We start from the raw sequence: 21,487 nt of genomic DNA, 5'->3' as shown, positions 1-21,487 counted from the left end.
GAGACGAGGAGCCCAGAGGAGGTAGGAGCTATCCTCAAAGAGCTAGTTCTTGGGCAGGTTCACAGGTAATCATTAGTATCCTGCAAATGAACACATAAAGAATAGTTAAACTAAAAGGAAATAATGCACAAAACAGTGAGAGGTCATGAGATTAGGAGTATGATTAATCCATTGATGTGTCCCTGACATTTCATCTCTCCTTCTTCCCACTACCAGCAAAGACTCTCATGGTCAGACAGAAGAAATGAAATCCCTTTCAGAGGAACAAAAAAATCAGCAAGCTCCCTAAACTCCTTTGCAGCACTGAATGCCATAACTGTAAATTAAACTCATGTTTAGTTTGTACTATTATAATTTGTTTGTTTTCTGATGTTGAGATAAAGAAGGGTTCTTGGCCATCAGACTCCTGGGGACCTGGGGACCTGGGGTCAGAACACGCCACCAGTGATCTTTCTTTATCCAGTGACTTTTTTTTTTTTTTAGATTTTATTTATTTATTTGAGAGAGAGAGACAGAGCTAGCACAAGCGGGGAAGAGAGAGAGAGATAGGTTCCCTGCTGGGCAGGGAGCCCAATGCAGGGCTCCATCTCAGAACCCGGACATCATGACCTGAGCCAAAGGCACATGCTTAACCAACTGAGCCTTCCAGGTGCTCCTATCCAGTGACTTCTAACTCCCCTCCACCACAGGAAGGTGGGACTCGAGACCAGGAATGTTTTGAAAAGGAGAGGCCTCATAAAAGTGCCAGGAGATGTTATATATAGAAAGACACACGCCTTGCTTGCTTCTCCTAGAAATTCCAGAGCTCCAGGTAAACACGAAGGAGGAGCAAGAATGGGAATGCTATTGTGCCAGAGCCGAGGCAAAGCATAGATCCTTGGACAAAGCCCTTCTCTGTCAGGTGAATGTGACCTATTTATTCATTTGCCCAGATATGAATGATGTAATGAGTGACCATGTGTGCCAGGCACTATGCTGGGTGCTGGGCACTCTGTGGTGAACAAATCAAAGCCCCTGCCTGCAGGGAGTTTAAAATAAGTAAAGGATTTTAGAGGCTCCCAAACTTGCTGTGTGACCTTGGGAAAGTAACTTAACTTCTCTGGCCCTTGGTTTCCTGCAGGGCCTGTTTCATGGGTCCTGTGTGATTGTGCTTCATGTAGCGCTCTGCTGTGGTCGTCTTAACCATTCCTCGTAATTTTCATTTTCATTTTGCACTGAGTCCCACAAATTATGTAGCTGATCTTGGTTTCTTGACTTGTGAAACAGAGTTAAAATAGTACCTTCCTTGAAACAGAAACCAAGGTTTACAGGAAGGGGAAGTGAGGAGATGATGTCCAAATGGGTATAGAGTTTCACATTTTCAAAAACAAAAAAAAGAACAAAAATGTTTTAGAGATCTGTTGAATAGCAGTATGATTATACTTAACACTACTGAACTATACACTTAAAAATGGTTAAAATGGCAAATTTTATGTCATGTGTAAAAAAAAAAAAAACCCAAAATAGTACCTTCCTTATAAGGTTGTTAAGATAAATCCATGACCGAGTCTGGCACAGAAGCACCACATAAATGTTGTTTAGAAAATAAATTTAAGTGGCAAGTGCTAGAGAGTTTTCTTTGAAGTTGAAATGCTTCCATCTTGGATGAACATAACAAAACAACTGTGGCTAGCATTTGCCACACATTTACTATTCACCGCCCGGTGACAAGTACTTTGGATACAGACTTCCTTAAATCCTCTCAAGAACCCAGTGAATAGGTCCTGGATATTCTCCCTATTTTATAAATGAAGCAATGAGGTTCAGAGAGGTGACATCATAGGCTTGAGGTCACATAGGAGTTGCAATTTAAAAAGGGGTGTGCCTGAATGGGAAGGGCACTCTCTAACCACTGACTCGATCTTGCTGTGGAAGCACTTCTCCAGAGGGGCCCATGGAGAGGTGCCCTCTCTTCAGGTACCAGAAGCAAAGCCTCAGACTGCCCTGGCCCTCCTCCCTCTGGCTTCCACTTATCCTCGTTGGTCCTGTTTTTTTTTTTTTTTTTTTTTAGGATTTGATTTATTTATTCATGAGAAACACAAGAGAGAGAGAGGGGGGCAGAGACACAGGCAGAGGGAGAAGCAGGCTCCATGTAGGGAGCCCGATGTGAGACTTGATCCCAGGTCTCCAGGATCACGCCCTGAGCCAAAGGCAGATGCTCAACTGCTGAGCCATTCAGGCGTCCCTGGTCCTGGGTTTTGATCCTGTCTCTGCCCCTAGACTATGTTCTCAGACCTCATCATTTGCCTCCTCTATGCCTTTCCTAAGTCACCTGGCAGGTGCTTGGTAATTATTTGGGGAGCCCAAAAATGACTCTTGATAAGTGGTTCTGCTTGGCTTCTCCAGCAGTAACAAGCTGGGTAGATTAAAGCACAGCAGTGGCCTTGAATGTCCCCTCATACTTAGAAACCTCCCTGGAGGAAGTGCAAATAGGGACGCCTTGCAGGCTCTGTGTGCGGGGGAGGGGGGGAGCCTCCCCAACTCCGCATCCAGGATCGCTGATCTGAGAGACTTGGCACTCTGCTACGTGCTTGACGTGTGCTATCTCATTTCACCTTACCGTGACCCTGTGAGGTAGGTCTGATCCTTTTCCTGATTTTACACAGGAAGAAAACAGGCTCAGAGGGGGAAGCCCAAGGTCACACACCGGGGAGGTGAGGCCAGGGTTACAGCCAGTAGTGATGGAGTCAGGATTCAAATCCAGTTGGGAGCTTATGCTCCCTGTCAGGTGGTCCTGGTGGCCTCTGTTACACCTGTGCCTCTCTCAGGTGCACACTTTGCCTTCAGTTTGCTGGCTTTGCTCCTGGAGGAGTGGGGGGATGAGAGAAAGTGCTAAAGACAAAGGCTCTCATTCATCTCCTAGATACTTATGGAGTGTTCTAGGCATGGTTCCTGGCAGGCTTCTGGCACACGGGACACAGCAGTGACCAGCAAAGCTTTTTCTATCCTGGATTTTCCATTCTAGTGTTAGAGAGGTACAATAAGCACCTAGACAAAGGGGAGAGATGGCTATGGAATGCTTTAAGTATTGTGAAGAAAATAAAACAAAGTTAGCAAGATGGAGAATGAAGGGGGAGGGCAGAGGAGGATTTACACTCTATGGTCTTTGTGAGGAGGTGACATTGGAGTTGACATTTGAGTGACAAGAATGAGCTAGCCATGTGGGTTCTAGGGAAGAATTTTCTAAGTAGGATGAATGACAAGTGCAAGAATCTAGAGGTGTGAGCCATCACAGTCAAAGGCCTGGTGTGGCTCAAGTGTGGATCATCATGGGGAGTGACTGGGCTCAGGTCAGAGAGATTAGCAGAGGCCAGATCATGTAAAACCACAAAAGCCATTTATTTTTATTTTTATTTTTTCCTGGGGCCCGTCCTGCCTCACAAAAGCCATTTAAACAAAGTTTGATTTGAGACAGGAAAGTCCTATAAGGGTAGGAGAACTCAGGGTCATCTTATTTCAAAGTTCAGGGCAAATTCGACAAATGGCTGTTACCATGGGTTCCCATGACCCAAGTTACAGCTGAATCATATACCTCCCCGAAACATCCTAGAAGTTTCTGGTATCCTGAAGGGGCAAGGTGTTGTCAAGTGTGATTTATATAAAAGGCAGAGATTGGGTGACACATCCACCATGGCTCATAGCATCTTTCCCAGTGGTCATATGACCAGGGTTGTGGCTTCAGACAGGAGGGGAAGGATGATCCCAGTGACAGCTGTCTCTTCCTGCAGCTCCTAGAACCCGTTCTACCTGTCATGCAGGCTGGTGACATAGCTCTGTCAGGAACGGGTCAAAGGTAACCCTGATAATCTAGTCCTATGACTTGGTAAAGAGCTAGTGAGTCAGGAAAAGGAAGACAGGGAGGAGAAGGGAATGCTTATATTCCAACACTGATTGTGCCAAGGCACAGAGATTGTTCCAAACGCAGAAGCTGGAGAGTCTGATTCAGCAGGTCTTTGCAGGCTGTGCAGGTGATCTTGATGCACAGCCAGGATTAAAGACCCACCACATTTTAGGATGCACGTGGCTAAGGGCACAGATGCAGGTATACAGCCTCTGTGTAAAGCCCGGCTCTGCCACATAAGCCATGAGGGGTGCTGAGCAAGTGGCATAAGCTCACTGCCCCAGTTTACTCACTGTCAAATGGAGCTAATAATAATAGTACCTCATTCATAGGCTGTGGCAAGGAATAAAGCACCCTAGGGCAGTTCCTGCCCAGAGTAAGTACCACACAGACGTTGGCCTTCGTTGTACTATTTCATTGCCCTTCAGGACTGCCTTGTGAGGAAAGTATCATTATTATTCAGATTTAGAAATGAGAACTGAGGTGAAGTGACCTTTTCAAGGTCATACTGAAAAAGTTTTACTCAAAAAAAAAAAAAAGGAGAAAAGAAAAAAAATATATAGTCCATCCCCAAATGCTCAAATCATCTGGGCCCCGGTGGAGCCATTGTATCCATTGCACTGCAGACAGGAGGCAGAGGACCACCTTTCTTGCAGGGTTTCCTGGAAGGGGAAATGTGGTATAGTTCAAGAGTGAGGCAAAATTCTTCTCCCAGTCACGGCTGAGTAACTCCTTACTGGTGGGTCCTGCACATAACAACTATAATCTCTGGACGAACTACAAAAAACAAAAGACACACACAAAAAAAACCCCACAAAATTAAAATACCCGTAAAACAATAAAAAAACAGGCAGGTGCTAGATAGAGAGGTGTTGTCACTTGGAAGAAAGGGACAGTCCAGGCTGAGTGTCCCGTTTTCAAAGGCAGAGCAAATCCATGCCAAGGGACAGTGGCCAAAACCCTGTCAGAATATCTGGTTTTACTGGTCTGAAGAACCAGAGAAGAGGGAATGTGCAAACACAGCCTTTGGACGTTGAGTTGGGAATCCTGGAAAAAGAAGATTCAGAGAAGGGGAATCCAGATTCTATGTATGAGCTCTGCCCATATCTCTAGCAGAGCACTTAAAAAAAAAACCAAACTTTTATTTATTTATTCATGAGAGACAGAGAGAGAGAGAGAGAGGCAGAGACACAGGCAGAGGGAGAAGCAGGCTCCATGCAGGGAGCCTGACGTGGGACTCGATCCCGGGACCCAGAATCACACCTTGGGCCAAAGACAGATGTTCAACCACTGAGCCATCTCTAGCAGAGCACTTAATACAGGACTTCAGCTGCCACTCACCCCCATGAGGCAGTCTGCAATTTGAGTTTAGCCAAATTAACTGCCTGTTTTAAAAAAAGAAAAGAGTTGCCTGGGTGGCTCAGTCGGTTAAGCTCAGGCCATGACCCCAGGATCCTGAGATGGAGTCTGGCTCTCTGCTCAGTGGGGAGTCTGCTTCTCCCCCTCCCCACTGCTTGTGTTCTCTCTCTCTCTCTCAAATAAATAAGATCTTTAAAAAAAATAAAAAGAAAAAAAAAAGGATGAGACAGGCTGTTATATACTGATATGGAAGGGTATTCAAAATATATAATTAGATGCAAAGCAAAGATTGGTGCATAATATGCTTCCAAAACTATTTATATATGTGCGTGTGTGTGTATACACACACATATTTGTATATGTAAATGTATATAAATGTGAATGTATATACACATACATGTAGCCATATGCACTTGTATATATCTAGAAAATTTCTGAGAAGCTGAAAGGATCTACAAACTAGTAACAGTGATGGTCTTCTGGGAAGGGAAAATAGAATTGAGTCGTTGGCCCAGCGATGTAGAGCAAGAATCACTTTTTCCCTTTGTGGTTTTTTTTTAAGTCAGATTCATTGAAGTGTAATTTACATACAGAAACATTCACTGCTTTTTAGTTTACACTTGTCTGATTTCTGGCAAACACAATCACGTAGCAACCACCACAGGCCAGATATAGAATGTTTCCACCAGCCTCCAAAATTTCTGTGCGCTCCTTTGCCGTCTACTCCCAGCCCCTGACATGCATTGACCTGCTTTCTGTTCCTACAAATGGGTCTTTTCCAGTTAATCATGTAAATAGAACTATATAGTATGTTGCCTTTGAGGCTGGCTCCTTTCACTTAGCATATTGCACTTGAAATGCATCCATCTTGCTGTAAAACCAACAGAACGTTCCCTTCTGTCGCTGACTAATCTTTCATTGTATGGATGCACCATGGTTGGTTGACTCATCAGTTGAATATTTGGGTTATCTCCTGTTCTGGCAATCATCAATAACACTGCTACAAAATTAATGTGTAGGTTTTCCCATGAAGATAAATTTTCTTTTCTTTAAATTTAAATTCAGTTAATTAACATACAGCGTATTATTAGTTTCAGGGGTAGAATTCAGTGATTCATCAGTTGCATATAATACCCAGTGCTCATTACAACACGAGCCTTCCTTAATGTCCATCACCTAGTCACCCCTTCCCTCCAACCTCTCCCCTCCAGCGACCCTCAGTTTGTTTCCTAGAGTTAAGAGTCTCTTATGATTTGTCTCATTCTCTGATTTTTCTCTTATTTTATTTTTCCCTCCCTTCCCCAATGTTCATCTGTTTTATTTCTTAAATTCCACATATGAGTGAGATCATATGATAACTGCCTTTCTCTGACTGAGTTATTTCACTTATCATAATATCCTCTAGTTCCATCTACATCATTGCAAATAGGAAGATTTCATTTTCTGGTGGCTGAGTTATATTCGAATATATATAGTACAAATCTCGTTCTTCTGTTGTTGAATTTATTCCTAAGTACTTTATTCTTTTTGATGCTATTGTAAATGGAATTGTTTTCTTAACTTCATTTTTCACATTGTTCATTGATAGTCTGTATCTTCTTCAGTGATACCTCTCCCTGTACCACACTTTCTTGATTACTATAGCTTTATAGTAAATTTTGAAACAAGTAAGTGTGAGTCTTTATCCTTCTCCTTTATCTCCTTTATCCATTCCTCTGTTGATGGGCACCTGGGCTCTTTCCATTGTTTGGTTATTGTGGGCACTGCTGTTATGAACATTGGGGTGCAGGTGCCCCTTTGGATCACTGTTTGTATCCTTTGGGTAAATACCTAGTAGTGCAATTGCTGGGTCATAAGGTAGCTCTGTTTTTAACTTTTTGAGGAATCTCCATACTCCATGAGAATAAGTTTTCATCTCTTTGGTAGATAACTAAGAATGTGTTATCAGGCCACATGGTAAGCATATGTTTAACTTCTTGAGGAACTACCAGGCTATCATCCACAGCAACTATACTCTTTTACATTTGCATCAGCAATGTATTGGGATTCCTGTTTCTCACATCCTCACAAACATTTATTATTGTCCTCCTTTTTGATTGCAGCCATCTAGTGGGTAGGTATAAAGTCCTATTGTATTGTGGTTTTGATTTTCATTTCCTTAGTGACTAATGATATTGAAGGTCTTTTCATGTGCATATTGGCCATTTGTATATTTTCCTTAGAGATGTATGTATTCAAATACTTTGAACATTTTATTTTTATTTTTTTAAAGATTTTATTTATTTATTTATGAGAGACACAGAGATGGGGTGGGGGTGGGGGGAAGACATAGGCAGAAGGAGTAGCAGGCTGCATGCAGGAAGCCTGATATGGGACTCGATCCCAGGACTCTGGGATCATGCCCTGATCCAAAGGCAGACGCTCAACCACTGAGCCACCTAGGTGTCCCTACTTTGAACATTTTAAAATTAGGTTATTTGTATTTCGGGGGGGGGGTTATTTGCATTTTTGTTATTGAATATTAAGAGTTCTTATATAGTCTGGATACAGATTCCTTATGAGACATATAATTTGCAAATATTTTCTCCCATGATGTGATTTGCCTTTTTACTTTCTTGATGATGTCCTTTGAAGGGAAAAAAAAGTTTTTTAATTTTGATGAAAAACTTGTATTTTCCCTTTAGTATCATATCTAAGAAACCGTTGCCTGATCTATAGTCACAAAGATTTATTCCTATATTTTCTTCTAGGAGTTTTATATTTCTATTTCTATTTAGGTCTATAATTCATCTTCAGTTAAGAGTATTCTTTCCTCATTAGGTAGCCTTTGCACCTTTGTTGAAAATCAATTAGCCATGAATATGAGTTTATTTCTGAACTCTTTTTAAAAAATATTTTATTTATTTATTCATGAGAGACACACAGAGAGAAAGGCAGAGACATAGGCAGAGGGAGAAGAAGGCTCCCTATGGGGAGTCTGATACAGGACTTGATCCCAGGACCCCAGGATCACGACCTGAGCCAAAGGCAGACGCTCAACCACTGAGCCACCCAGGTGTCCCTTATTTCTGAACTCTTAAATCTATTCTGCTGGTCTATAAGTCTACCCTTAAACCTGTACCACACTTTCTTGATTACTATAGCTTTATAGTAAATTTTGAAACAAGTAAGTGTGAGTCCTTCAACTTTGTTCTTCTTTTTCAAGATTGTTTTGGACATTCAAGGCATGAATTTTATGATTAGCTTATCAATTTCTGCAAAAAAAAATCCAGCTGGAGTTTTGATGCAGATGTATTGAATTTGCCAATCAGGAGTATTTCCATCTTAACAGTATTAAGACTTCTGATTGGGACTCCTGGGTGGCTCAGCAGTTAAGTGCCTGCCTTGGCTCCGGGGAATGGTCCTGGGGTCCCAGGATTGAGTCCCATATCAGGCTCTTCCTCTGCCTGTGTCTCTGCCTCTCTCTCTCTGTGTCTCTCGTGAATAAATAAATAAGATCCTTAAAAAAAAAAAAAAAGACTTCTCATCTGTGACGACAGAATGTCTTCCTATTTATTTAGATCTTCAATTATATTCAACAATGCTTGTAATAGTAACTGTACAAATCTCGTTCTTCTGTTGTTGAATTTATTCCTAAGTACTTTATTCTTTTTGATGCTATTGTAAATGGAATTGTTTTCTTAACTTCATTTTTTACATTGTTCATTGATAGTCTGTATCTTCTTCAATGAATTGTCTATTCAAATATTTTGCCCATTTTTAAACTGTGTTCATTTTCTTAATATGGAGTTTCACAAGTTCTTTGTATTTTTCCTGTGTATATAGAATGTATTTTGCAAATATTCTTTCCTAGTCTGTGGCTTGTCTTTTCATTTCCTTAGTTAATTTCATTTTCAGATTGTTCATTGACAGTCTATGTATCTTCTTTAGTGAACTGTCTATTCAAATATTTTGCCCCTTTTTATTATTATTCTTTTTTAAGGATTTATTTGAGAGACAGAGTGTGCACGAGTAGGGGGAAGGGTCAAAGGAGAGGGAAAGAATCACAAACAGACTTCCCACTGAATGTGGAGCTGGACGTGGGGCTTGAACCCATGATCCTGAGATCATGACCCTGAGATTGTAACCTGAACTGAAACCAAGAGTTGGACACTTAACTGACTGAGCCACCCAGGCACCCCAGAAGTTTCAAAAATTTGATGAAGTTCAATACATCAAATTTTTCTTTTGTGGATTTTGCTTTTTCTGTCTTATCCAAGAAATTTTTGCATTTACATAACTCAGGATAACAGAGGTTTTCTTTTATGTTTTCTTCTGAGTGTTTTTGTAGTTCAAGGTTTTACATTAAATGTCCTCCATTTCATGTTAATTTTAAATTTTATTTATTTATTTAAAAATATTTTATTTATTTATTCATGAGAGACACAGAGGGAGAGAGAGAGAGAGGCAGAAACACATGCAGAGGGAGAAGCAGGCTCCACACAGGAAGCCCAATGCGGGACTCAATCCCAGGACTTGGGTCATGCCCTGAGCCAAAGGCAAATGCTCAACTACTGAGCCACCCAGTCGTCCCAATCAAGTTAATTTTTAAAAAATATTTATTATTTATTTTGAGAGATGGAGAACATGGGGTGGGAAGGGGCAGAGAAAGGGAGAAAGAATCTCAAGCAGACTCTCCACTGGGTGTGGAGCCTGACATAGGGCTCAATACCACAACCCTGAGATCATGACCCTGAGATCACATCCTTAAGATCATGACCTGAGCTGAAATTAAGAGTCAGGTGCTTAACTGAGCCACCCAGGCATCCTCATTTTGAGTAAATTTTTGATTATGGATAAGACTTTGTTTTGTTATTTTGGATTTGTGGGTGTTACAGTGTTATAGTACTGTTTGCTCAATAGGCTGTCCTTTCCCCAATGTCCTTTCTCCCCAAATGCCTTTTGACTTTTGTTGAGAGCAATCCATTATATATATATATTTTTTCCTTTGTTATATATATATATATATATATATATATATATACACATATATACACATGTACATATATATATACACATGTATACATATATATGCTTATATGTATATATATAAAGTGTGTATTATATATATATATATGTAAAGTGCATAAAATATGTTCAATTTAAAGAGTGTGTACAAGGGGACCTGGCTGGCTCAGTTGATGGAGGATGTGACTCTTGGTCTCAGGTTGTGGGTTTGAGCCCCACACTGAGTATAAAGATTACTTAAAGTTTTTTTTAAATCTTTAAAAAAAAGAGTAACTATATACAGTACTACTCAGGTCAGTCTCCAAGGACAACCCCATTCTTTTCTCCAAGAGTACTGACCGTCTTGGTTTTTTTTTTTTTTTTCATCTTGGTTTTGTAGTAATAATTCCCTCATTCTTAAATTTGCTATGCATGCATGTGTCCTTAAGTAATTTAGTTTAGTTTTGACTGTTTAGAAATGTTATTACATGTATGGAATCTTACTGAGTGTATTCTTTTTTTTTTTTTTTAAATTTTTATTTATTTATGATAGTCACACACAGAGAGAGAGAGAGGCAGAGACACAGGCAGAGGGAGAAGCAGGCTCCATGCACCGGGAGCCCGACGTGGGATTCGATCCCGGGTCTCCAGGATCGCGCCCTGGGCCAAAGGCAGGCGCCAAACCGCTGCGCCACCCAGGGATCCCTTACTGAGTGTATTCTTTTAAAATTTTTAATTGTTGTAAAACACTTGTAACATAAGATTCACCATGTTAACCATTTATGAGTGTACATTTCACTGGTATTCAGTGTTCCACAATGCTGTGCAACCATCACCATGGTCCATCTTCAGAATACTTTTCACCTTGAAAAACTGAAACTCTGCACCCACTAAGCAATAACTCCCATTTCCTCCTCCCCCACAAATGTGTTCTTATGTATCTTGCTTCTTTTGTTCAATATGATATTTGTGAGAGCTCTCTGTGACATCCCACCCAATGATGTCGCTCATTCATTTTCATTGCTATATTGTTGTGCTTCTCAAAATCAGACCATCCAAGAAGACAAAACTATTTTCCTACTACCAACTACACATATGTAGTATATAAATACTGAGAAGTTATTTGTCTTTTTTTAATCTTCCTTCTCTCATGAGGGTACTGTATAGTTTTGAGAAACTATCTCATATAGTTATACATATATCATATGTAACATTGCAACAGACTGCATGCAGAAGCAGATATAAAACCACATTTATCTTCCATTAAGGAAGACATTAAAGAGATATTAAAAAATGTGACATAATACTGCCATTCTTCCTAGTTTTTTTTTTTTTTAGAAAAGAACAAGTTATTTTTCATACCAATATGATTTGGTATGTCATATGTTTATTATTTTAAAAATGAATAAATAGAATTATTAAAAGTTTCTCAGTTTAGGGGTACCTGGTTGGGTCAGTTGGTAGACCATGAGACTTGATCTTGGGGTTGTGGGTTCGAGCCCCACATTGGGTGTGGAGATTGCTTAAAAATAAAACCTTAAAAAAACGTTTCTCAGTTTAAATTTCTCATTTGGTAGGTACATAGAGATATAACCCATGTAAACAGAAGCTCTTTGGGAACAGTTGGTAGTTTTTAACAAGTGAAGAAGTCCTGAGATTTTAAAGATTGACAATCTTTTTAAAGATTGACAGGCTCAGTCATTTAAGTGTCTGACTTCAGCTCAGGTCATAATGTCAGGGTCCTGGGATCCAGCCCCCTGTCATGCTTCCTGCTCAGGAGGGACCCTGCTTCTCCCTCTCCCTCTGTGCTTTATCTCTCACTCTCTCTCAAAAATAAATAAATAAAAATCTTTTTAAAAAGGTTGACAATCACTGCTCTATCATATTCATTATATGAATATGCCACAATTTATTTATACATCTTACTGTAAACGGACATATGGGATGTTTCCCAACAGCACTGAGAATAATGCTCTTATGAATAACCTTGAATATGTCTCCTGGTGTATATCTTCATGAGGAGAGGAATTGTACATCTTCAACTTGAAGAATGTCATACTGTTTTCCAGAGTGGCTGTACCCACTTGTACTCCCACCAGCTCTACATTTGCATCAGCAAATAGGATGATAACACTTTTAATTTTTTTTGGCCAACTTTACAGATGTATGATAGAGATCTGCTTTCCATTGTGTATTCTTTTGTGTGTTTGGAATTTTGTTCCATGTGCATATGCAATTATGAAACTTACACTATGTTTTTTTTTGAGAGAGAGAGAGAGAGCGAGAGAAAGAGAGAGAGCATGAGTGGAGCTTGATCCCAGGACCCTGAGATCATGCCCTGAGCCGAAGGCAGACACTTAATTGACTGAGCCACCCAAGTGCCTGATGAAACTTACACTATGTGTTTTTAAATTTTTTTAAATTTTTATTTAATTATGGTAGTCACACACACACACACACACACACACACACACACACACACACAGAAAGGCAGAGACATAGGCAGAGGGAGAAGCAGGCTCCATGCACCGGGAACCCGAGTGGGATTCGATCCCGGGACTCCAGGATCGCGCCCTGGGCCAAAGGCAGGCGCTAAACCGCTGCGCCACCCAGGGTTCCCTCACTATGTGTTTTTAAAAGAAAACTTGTCTTTATAAAGCCACTTTATTATTTTTTTTTATTTTAAAGATTTTATTTATTCACACATGAGAGACACAGAGAGAGAAGCAGAGACACAGGCAGAGGGAGAAGCAGAAAGGAACCCAACGTGGGACTCGATCCTGGGACTCCAGGATCAGGCCCCAGGCCGAAGGCAGGCACTAAACCACTGAGCCACCCAGGGATCCCCTATAAAGCCACTTTATTTATTTATTTATTTATTTATTTATTTATTTATTTATAAATATATATTTTTGAAATTTATTTGTTCATGAGAGACACAGAAAGAGAGAGAGGCAGAGACACAGGCAGAGACACAGGCAGAGGGAGAAGCAGGCTCCATGCAGGGAGCCCAATGCGAGACTTGATCCCAGGTCTCCAGTATCACGCTCCGGGCTGAAGGCAGGCACCAAACCGCCGAACCATCTGGGGATCTCTATAAAGCCACTTTAAAATAATTTTCCATACAAAGATGTTGACAATGCTTACATATATTTTTCCTTGAAAAAGTAGGATGTGCTGCCCATCTGAGTGTCTTATATTTTTTGGCAAATATGGGTGAATGGCAGAGGTAGAATTTTAACTCCTGTGTCTCTCTTACTCCAGGCTCTTTTGCTTCTCTTTAGGACAGAATGGTGACAGGCAGCAGATCTTTTTTGTTTTATTGTATTTTTTTTTTTTTTTGATAGTCACACAGAAAGAGAGAGAGAGGCAGAGACATAGGCAGAGGGAGAAGCAGGCTCCATTCACCGAGAGCCCAACGTGGGATTCGATCCAGGGACTCCAGGATCGCGCCCTGGGCCAAAGGCAGGCGCTAAACCGCTGCGCCACCCAGGGATCCCTTTTTATTGTATTTTTTTTTAAATTTTTTTATTCATTTATGATATATATAGAGAGAGGGCGCAGAGACACAGGCAGAGGGAGAAGCAGGCTCCATGCACCGGGAGCCCGACGTGGGATTCGATCCCTGGTCTCCAGGATCGCGCCCTGGGCCAAAGGCGTAGGCGCCAAACCGCTGCGCCACCCAGGGAATCCCTTTTTATTGTATTTTTTAATTCAATTTTAAACTACCTTCACAAGAGGATGCTGCAGATGGCTGCCCCCTAGTGGATTCCTGCAAGACTGCTTCTATTGGATTGTTAGAAAATCCCCCTCTGTGCGCTGAGCTCTTTCCTGCAGGAGGGCAAGGCCTCAGCTCTGTATTAGCATCTGCTTCCAGGAGAGAACAAACAAATTGATAATCCTCACTAAAGAAATGGCATGCTTACCTTGGCATCATAAGCACACTTTTGAGGACTGATCGAGGTCAGCCTGTACCATCATGCTTTGGTTACAAGTTTGGGCTATCAGATTCAGTATATGTGCTGCCGAAGCGAGCACAGGCTATCAGATTTAAAAGGCACGACAGGATTAATCCAGTACAATTTCTCAACCCCAGCACTATTGACATTTTGGACAGGATAATCTTTTGTTATGGGGGGAGGGCTGTCCTGTGCATTGTAGGATGTTTAAGAACATTCTTGGCCTCTGCTCATTAGATGTCAGTAGCATCCTTCCTTTACTTGTGACAGCGAAAAATGTCCCCAGATGTTGCCAAATACTTTGTGGGGGACAAAATAGCCCTCAGTTGAGAAGTACTGTAATAGAGGGATACAAGGCTGGAGAGGTAGCTTGCACAGTGTCTTTATCTCATCAGGAGGGCCAGCGGTACCCATGTACATAGCTTTTCTTGCCTCTTCATGCACAAAGCTGCAATGACAAGAGTTCCGAGGTGTGCATAAATCACCTTTATACAGAGAAGCCTCTGCCTTGACTTATCACCAATCTCTGATGCCCTACTAGTCACAAGATCTGAGTCCTGCATGGAGGACTCAGAAAACTTCTGATACAGGAGTATGCCCAGATAGAAGAAACTGCCACAGCATACCATATTTATCTTAAATCTTTATTTTCCAAAGAAACTGCACTGTAAGAACTCAGAGACCCGAGGTCATTCCCAGGCAGGCCTGCCATAGCCTAGGCCTAAGGCGAACTAACACTTGACTTATCTAGAAACCATACCTGGCAAATTAGAGTTGGTTTATTAAGTGCTTCCCCTCTCTGCAGAGACGCTATTCATGCCCCACCCCCATCCCCAAAACCACCAAAAAAAAAAAAAAAAAAAGGAAGAAAAAAAGAACCGGGCCTCTTAGTGTTTGCCAGGACCTGGCAGCCTCCAATTCTGCTTTCAGCTCCCCCTGGTCCCTACATCTCAGAGGAACTTCATGGGGCCATCAAAAATCCAGGCTTCCAGGGACACCGGGGTGGCTGGGTGGCTCAGTGATTGAGCGTCTGCCTTTGGCTCAGGTCATGATCCCAGGGTCCTGAGATGGAGTCCCCCATCAGGCTCCCTGCAGGGAGCCTATTTCTCTCTCTGCCTATGTCTCTGCCTCTCTCTCTGAGTCTCTCATGAATAAATAAATTAAATATTTTTTTAAAATTCTAGGCTTCCAGGGCGGCTTGCAATGGCTTACTTTGCCCCTCCACTTAAAACACTCTGCTGTATATCATGTATATTGTCTTGGTTATGGGGTTATGGTAGATTGACTATATCTAGAAACATTTGTCAGCATGCTAGAGACATCTTGAAATGTTCCCCTACAAGAAGAGTCTGGGGAAAATTTCACAGTCCATGATTCCACTCCAAGGACATGAAAATTCTTTCAAGACACTGGTGGCTTCTTACATGGCAAAGTAGTCTAGGGAACATTGGCAGCTGCTGGAAATGTACTGGGGCCAAGGAAATTCTGGAAATCTCAAAGAGTTTCTACTTGAGAGTTTCTTTTCTACTTGAAAATCCCTCGGAGATCCTTACTTTACCTACCTCCCCCGGGACCCTAAAGTAATTCAGAAGAAACAGTCTGTCTCTTCCCTACAGTTAGGTTGCTGAAAAGATGAGTAGTAAACTTGAATTTACTGATGGTCACTGGGGAGACCCTGCCTGGAGTGGAGTTGTCTCCAGAAGAATTCCTCTGGAAGCAGATCCCACAATAAGGTTGTGAGTGCAACTAGTCAATTTGGCAATTGATCCCAGGAAGCATCACTAGGGGGTTGACACTGGAGGGAAGCAAGCCAGCCAATTAGGAGTGCTTTATGGAACAGGTTATTGCTGTGAGCAACTGGTATGAACCCCAATGGGGACTCTGGGAGATGGTACAGAACACACATCATAGAATTATCTTGACCACAGGAGAGACAGAGATGGGGAGTGAGCCATCTACCTTTTTTTTTTTTTTTAATTTATTTAAGGGGGAGAGAGGCAAGCAGAGAAGGAGAGAGATGCTCAAGCACTCTCCCCGCTGAACAAAAGCCCTACACGGGGCTCAATCTCACAATCCTTAGATCATGACCTGAGCCAAAATCAAGTTGGATGCTTAACCAACTGAGCCACCCAGGTACCCAGGCCCTCCATTTTTATCAGTATTTCAGGGTATGCTCAGCCTTTCCTGCAGGTGGACCACGTGGCCTCACTGGCCAGAGAGAGTCCCAGGCAAAGAATTGCAGCTGTTTGCATTGGAGGCTAATGTGACAGCTGGGCACCTAGATTCCCTCATTCCCTCAATATTCCCTCATATTAATTCATTCTTCACTCTTTCCTGTCACTTGTCCCTCTGGATGGTGGCCCATCATCACAGTTTCTTAAAAAAAAGATCACCAAAAGGAGTGTTGGTAGGATAAACTCCAGCTCCACTGTTTCAGCTGGTCCATAATTTATCTTCAATATCCATTGTCAAGTCTCCCCAACTTTTGGCCAGCAATTTTTTTTCTCACAAATTTCCTTTTATTGAGATATAATTTACAAACTATGAAACTCGCTCTTTGGCAGTGTACAGCGTCATGGTTTTTAGTGTATTCACAAAGTTGCGCAACCATTACCACTAAGTTCAGAACACTTGCATCACCCCAAAAAGACAGCACTAGCGGTCACACTCCCACTCACTTCCGCTTTCCCCCCCTACCCAACTCCTGGCAACCACTAATCTACTTTCTTGTCTCCTTGGACTTGCCTCTTCTGGACATTTCATGTACACCGAATCAGACCATGTGTGGTCTTTTGTGTCTGGCTTCTTTCAATTGACGTAATATTTCCAAGGTTCATCCACGCTGTAGCATGGATCAGTACCTTGTTCCTTCATGGTTGGGTGATTCTACTGCATGAATATACTATTTTGTTTACCCATCTGGGATGGACATTTGGGTTATTTCCACTTTTCGGCCATGATGAACAATGCTGCCAGGAATACTCATGTACAAGTTTTCATACGGACAGGTGTTTTCAATTCTCTTGGGTCTGTACCTAGGAGTAGAATTGCTTAGTGATGTGGTAACTCATAGTTTAACTTTTTGAGAAACAGCCAAACTGTTTTCCAAAGCAGCTGTACTATTTTGCATTCCCACCAGCGATGTATGAGGGTTCCAATTTTTTTCACTTTCTCACCAACACTTCTTCTTCTTTTTGATTATGGCCATCCTGGTGGGTGTGAAGTGGTATCTCATTTTGGTTTTGATTTGCATTTCCCTGAAGACTGATGATGCTGAGCATCTTTTCATGTGCTTATTTTGGCCACCAATTTTGCTTGTCTGGTGGTTTAGCCTCGATCTTCATCCCTAGGGCTCTGAGCCCCTGGTTTCTGTGCCTGGAGGAGGCTGGGGTTGTTGGAATTGCCTCCTCACAGTTAAAATTGGGCATGGGAGCACCAATGGGCACCCCAGCAAATCCTCTGAGTTTCAGAATCCTCTTCTCTGTCCTCATTATGTAGCTGCAATCCTATGTCCCAGTGATAATGAGAGTCAATTAGCTCAGCTAATACAGTAACTGCTTTTTCTGCCTGCTGGGCTACTGGCATAAGGAGCCCAAAATGACCAGGTAGCAGCTTAGCTTTCAGTAAGTGGAATGGTTAGTGTGTCACCTGGTAGGAGCATCCCTCCTGTAGGGATGAGAGCCTTTAGTTCAGCAGAGCTTAAAGTTGCAGGAAGAGGAAACAGAGATTCCCTAAGTGGGTCACTGGGAGTGATGGCAGAGGGGTAGTAATGCTTTTCTTGTCTCTCAGACCCATGCATTATAACTTTATTATTAGGTATGTACTACCATATAATGGCTATTGGGGCAAAGTACATACTGCATCTTGAGGGATAGCATCCTAACCCCACCTTCCCCCAAGGTGTCATCCCCAAGCTGGTGTCTTAGCTGTGCTTTTAAGAAACCATTTCAGTGTTTGTTTGTTTTTTAAGATTTCATTTATTTATCCATGAGATACACAGAGAGAGGGGGAGAGAGGCAGAGACACAGGCAGAGGGAGAAGCAGGCTCCATGCAGGGAACCTGATGTGGGACTTGATCCCGGGACTCCAGGATCACGCCCTGGGCCGAAGGCAGGCGCCAAACCACTGTGCCACCCAGGGATCCCCCATTTCAGTGTTTTATTAGATAGGCAGCTTCTGAGTAACATGGAACATCACATCCGTGGTCACCTCTCTTTCATCATAAAGTAGGAATCCCTTGACTTAAGACTTTGTTATTCAGGATCCCATGATGGAAAATCAGACATGTGAACCTCTGGTTACTGGTGTTAGGCACTGGGGACAGGAAAGGTAGATTAACCCATACTTGGGAAGACATCACTGCCTGCTCTGGGTTAGAAATGGACCAGTGCAATCAATTTGCCACCAGTTGGCTGATTGTTTTTTTCCAGAGATGGCACCATACTAAGAGGTCAGTGTCAACTGATGATGCTGCAGCTGTGGCTGGATCATGCTGTTGAATCCATGCTGAGCCTCCAACTCTGCCACATAGTTATTCCACTCAAAGGCTCCCAGTTATGGCACAGTTATAGCTGAGGAAAGAGGCTGGTTGATCTCCAGGACAACTTGCCCTGTCTGCCCCATTGTCATGCAGTTGCTTTCTTTTGATGATGGATGCTCTGTGATGGTTACAGACCTGAGGTACAAGGACCCGTGTACTCTGTGTCTCTTCAACAGACCCATTTACATAATTCTGCCTCAAGATCTCTGATCTTATTATCTCGCTCCTTCAGGGCTCCTGACCAAACATTTAAGCCATTCACCACCGTGAAGAAGTCAGCATATATCTTAACACAGAGTACTTCTTACTTCTCACAAAGTTGATGACCAGGTCCACTGTCTAGAGCTCTGTCCAGTCCTTCAAAGCTGCCCCCAAGTGGGGATGTAGTGCAGGAGAAATACATTTTCAGCTCACACCAATATACTGAGCCAACCTATCCATGAGCTTGGCTTGGATTTTCTCTTTCTGTAGCAGGTATGTAGGAAACCCTTCTTGGAGACATAGGCATGGGCTGAGGAAGAGTATTGGAGCAATACAGGTAGATACAGGGATATCTGGACCACGTGTATGTATAACCTAATCGAGCCCCCTGGACTGCTCAGGACTGATCCCAAATGTGCCATTTCCACCGTACTATGAATTTCTGCCTCGCTTGCCCAATCTTATGACTCAGTGGATCTAACGGTAGTCAGCTCATGGTGGATGTCCCATGGTGAGGTACTCAGTTTCTAGTAGAGCATAGTAGCATGCTAGGAACTCCTTCTTCAAATAATAAAGAGTTCTTTGCTGCACATGGCATGGCCTTTGTCCAGAACCTTAGAGGTCTGTGCTGCAATGCTCCTATTGGAGTTTGCTGGATATCCGCACGGTCTCACTTTCTATCACGGATACTTCTATGCCATGGGATCTGCCATGTTCTATGGGTCAAATTGCAAATCGACTTGCACTATAAAAACCTTAAAACAAAGCTTTATTTTTCTCTGGGCCTAAGTCTTCTTAATGATATGAAGGGCAGGGTGCAGTATCCTTTCCTTTATCTTGAATGGCATGCTTTGCTATGCCCCAGACTACCCTACTGGAAGGAAAACTTCACGAATGCAGCAAGCTCCTGAATCTTTGTTGAGTTCATCTCCTGTCCTGCAGCATGTCAGAATGTTCAGGGATTTTGAACTTCCTGCTCACCAGGCCTGATTAGCATGGTGTCATTAGTATAATGGATCAGAGTGATATTCTGTGGGATGTGCAGAAGATCAAGTTCCCTTGGCACTACATTGTCACAAGGAGCAGGGGAGTTGGTATAGCTTTGGATAAGTGGAACTGAACTGCTCCAGATCCTCCTCTCTGATGGGGATTGAAAAGAACTCACCTGCCAGGTCAACAGATGCACTCAGTAGAGAGGAGGTGTTTGTCTGTGCTGGTGAAGATTTCCAAAAAGCAGGGGGCTTTGAGGGATTTTGATCAGGGAAGTGATATAATTGCATTCACATTGTAAAAGATCACTTGGGATTCTGTGTAGTGTAGGAGAGGTCAAGAATAGATACTGTAAAAGCTCATATGTTGGGGCGCCTGGGTGGCTCAGTTGGCTAAGCATCTGCCTTCAGCTCAGGTCATGATCTCAGGGTCTGGGATCGAGCACCACCTTGGGCTCCCTGCTCAGCGGGGAATCTGCTTCCTCTGCCCCTCCTTTGCTCGTGCTCTCTCTCTTTCAAGTAAATAAATAAAATCTTAAAAAAAATTTTGGGTATATATGAAAGTCAATATGGTATTTGCATTCCATTGCATAGCTTTGGAAGAATGACAGAATGGTTTTTAAAACTACAATGTTGGGATCCCTGGGTGGCGCAGCGGTTTAGCGCCTGCCTTTGGTCCAGGGCGCGATCCTGGAGACCCGGGATCAAATCCCATATCAGGCTCCTGGTGCATGGAGCCTGCTTCTCCCTCAGCCTGTGTCTCTGCCTCTCTCTCTCTCTCTCTCTCTCTCTCTCTGTGACTATCATAAATAAATTAAAAAAATAAAACTACAATGTTTATAATATACTGGAAATTACATTCTTTGCAGTTATACACATACACACACATATAAATATATCCTTTAAAAAATGTACACAAGTGTTCGTGCTCCATACACTATGTTTTACTTTGCTTTTTCACTTAGTAAAATGTTTATAGTTTCATTTAATAAAAAATGTAGTAGTCTTTCCACATGAGTACGTATGGATTTATCTCATTTCAATCAGCTGTCTGGGATTTCTTGGTTTAGATGTAGCAGAAAGTATGTTGGTGTTCATTTCAGTAATTTCTAGTTTTTTTTCTTTTTTAAAATTTGTTTTTATTTTTTAAAAGACTTTATTTATTTATTCACTAGAGACACACACAGAGAGAGGCAGAAACACAGGGAGAGGGAGAAGCAGACTCCTTGTGGGGAGCCCAACATGGGACTCGATCCCAGGACACCAGGATCATGCCCTGGGCTGAAGGCAGATGCTTAACTGACTGAGCCACTCAGGTGGCTTGAGGTTTAGAAAGACAAATTCCCCAGGCTGTTTTTCGAATGCCCATTCCAGCAGTGCTGGTGTCTTCAGTGACATGAGCCCAGAACTCCCCCGGTCCTTTATTCTAAAACCCATTTGAACTGAGGTTCTGCCATTTGTGATCAGAATCCTGCCTCTTACAAGGTTGCACTGGAAAATGTGGAAGTGAAATGGCTCCTGCCCTATGATGGGAAGAGCAGCAAAAACTGGAAACCGAGCAGGCTCTGATGGA

At 42.3% G+C, this 21,487-nt stretch overlaps 1 long non-coding RNA gene across 2 annotated transcripts in view; it reads left to right on the top strand.

The window, feature by feature from the left end:
- The first annotated feature begins 2,454 nt into the window (after positions 1-2,454).
- The window catches only part of LOC129519124 (uncharacterized), a 64,976-nt gene continuing 45,943 nt past the window's right edge, over positions 2,455-21,487 (top strand). For both annotated transcript variants that reach the window (XR_008666351.1, XR_008666352.1), the window contains exon 1: positions 2,455-2,613. This is a non-coding gene — a long non-coding RNA (uncharacterized LOC129519124). The remainder of the gene's footprint in view (positions 2,614-21,487) is intronic.

Source organism: Nyctereutes procyonoides, unplaced genomic scaffold (assembly GCF_905146905.1).
Source record: "Nyctereutes procyonoides isolate TBG_1078 unplaced genomic scaffold, NYPRO_anot_genome, whole genome shotgun sequence".
Taxonomy (NCBI): Eukaryota; Metazoa; Chordata; class Mammalia; order Carnivora; family Canidae; genus Nyctereutes; species Nyctereutes procyonoides.
This window is presented reverse-complemented; position numbering and strand designations above follow the sequence as displayed.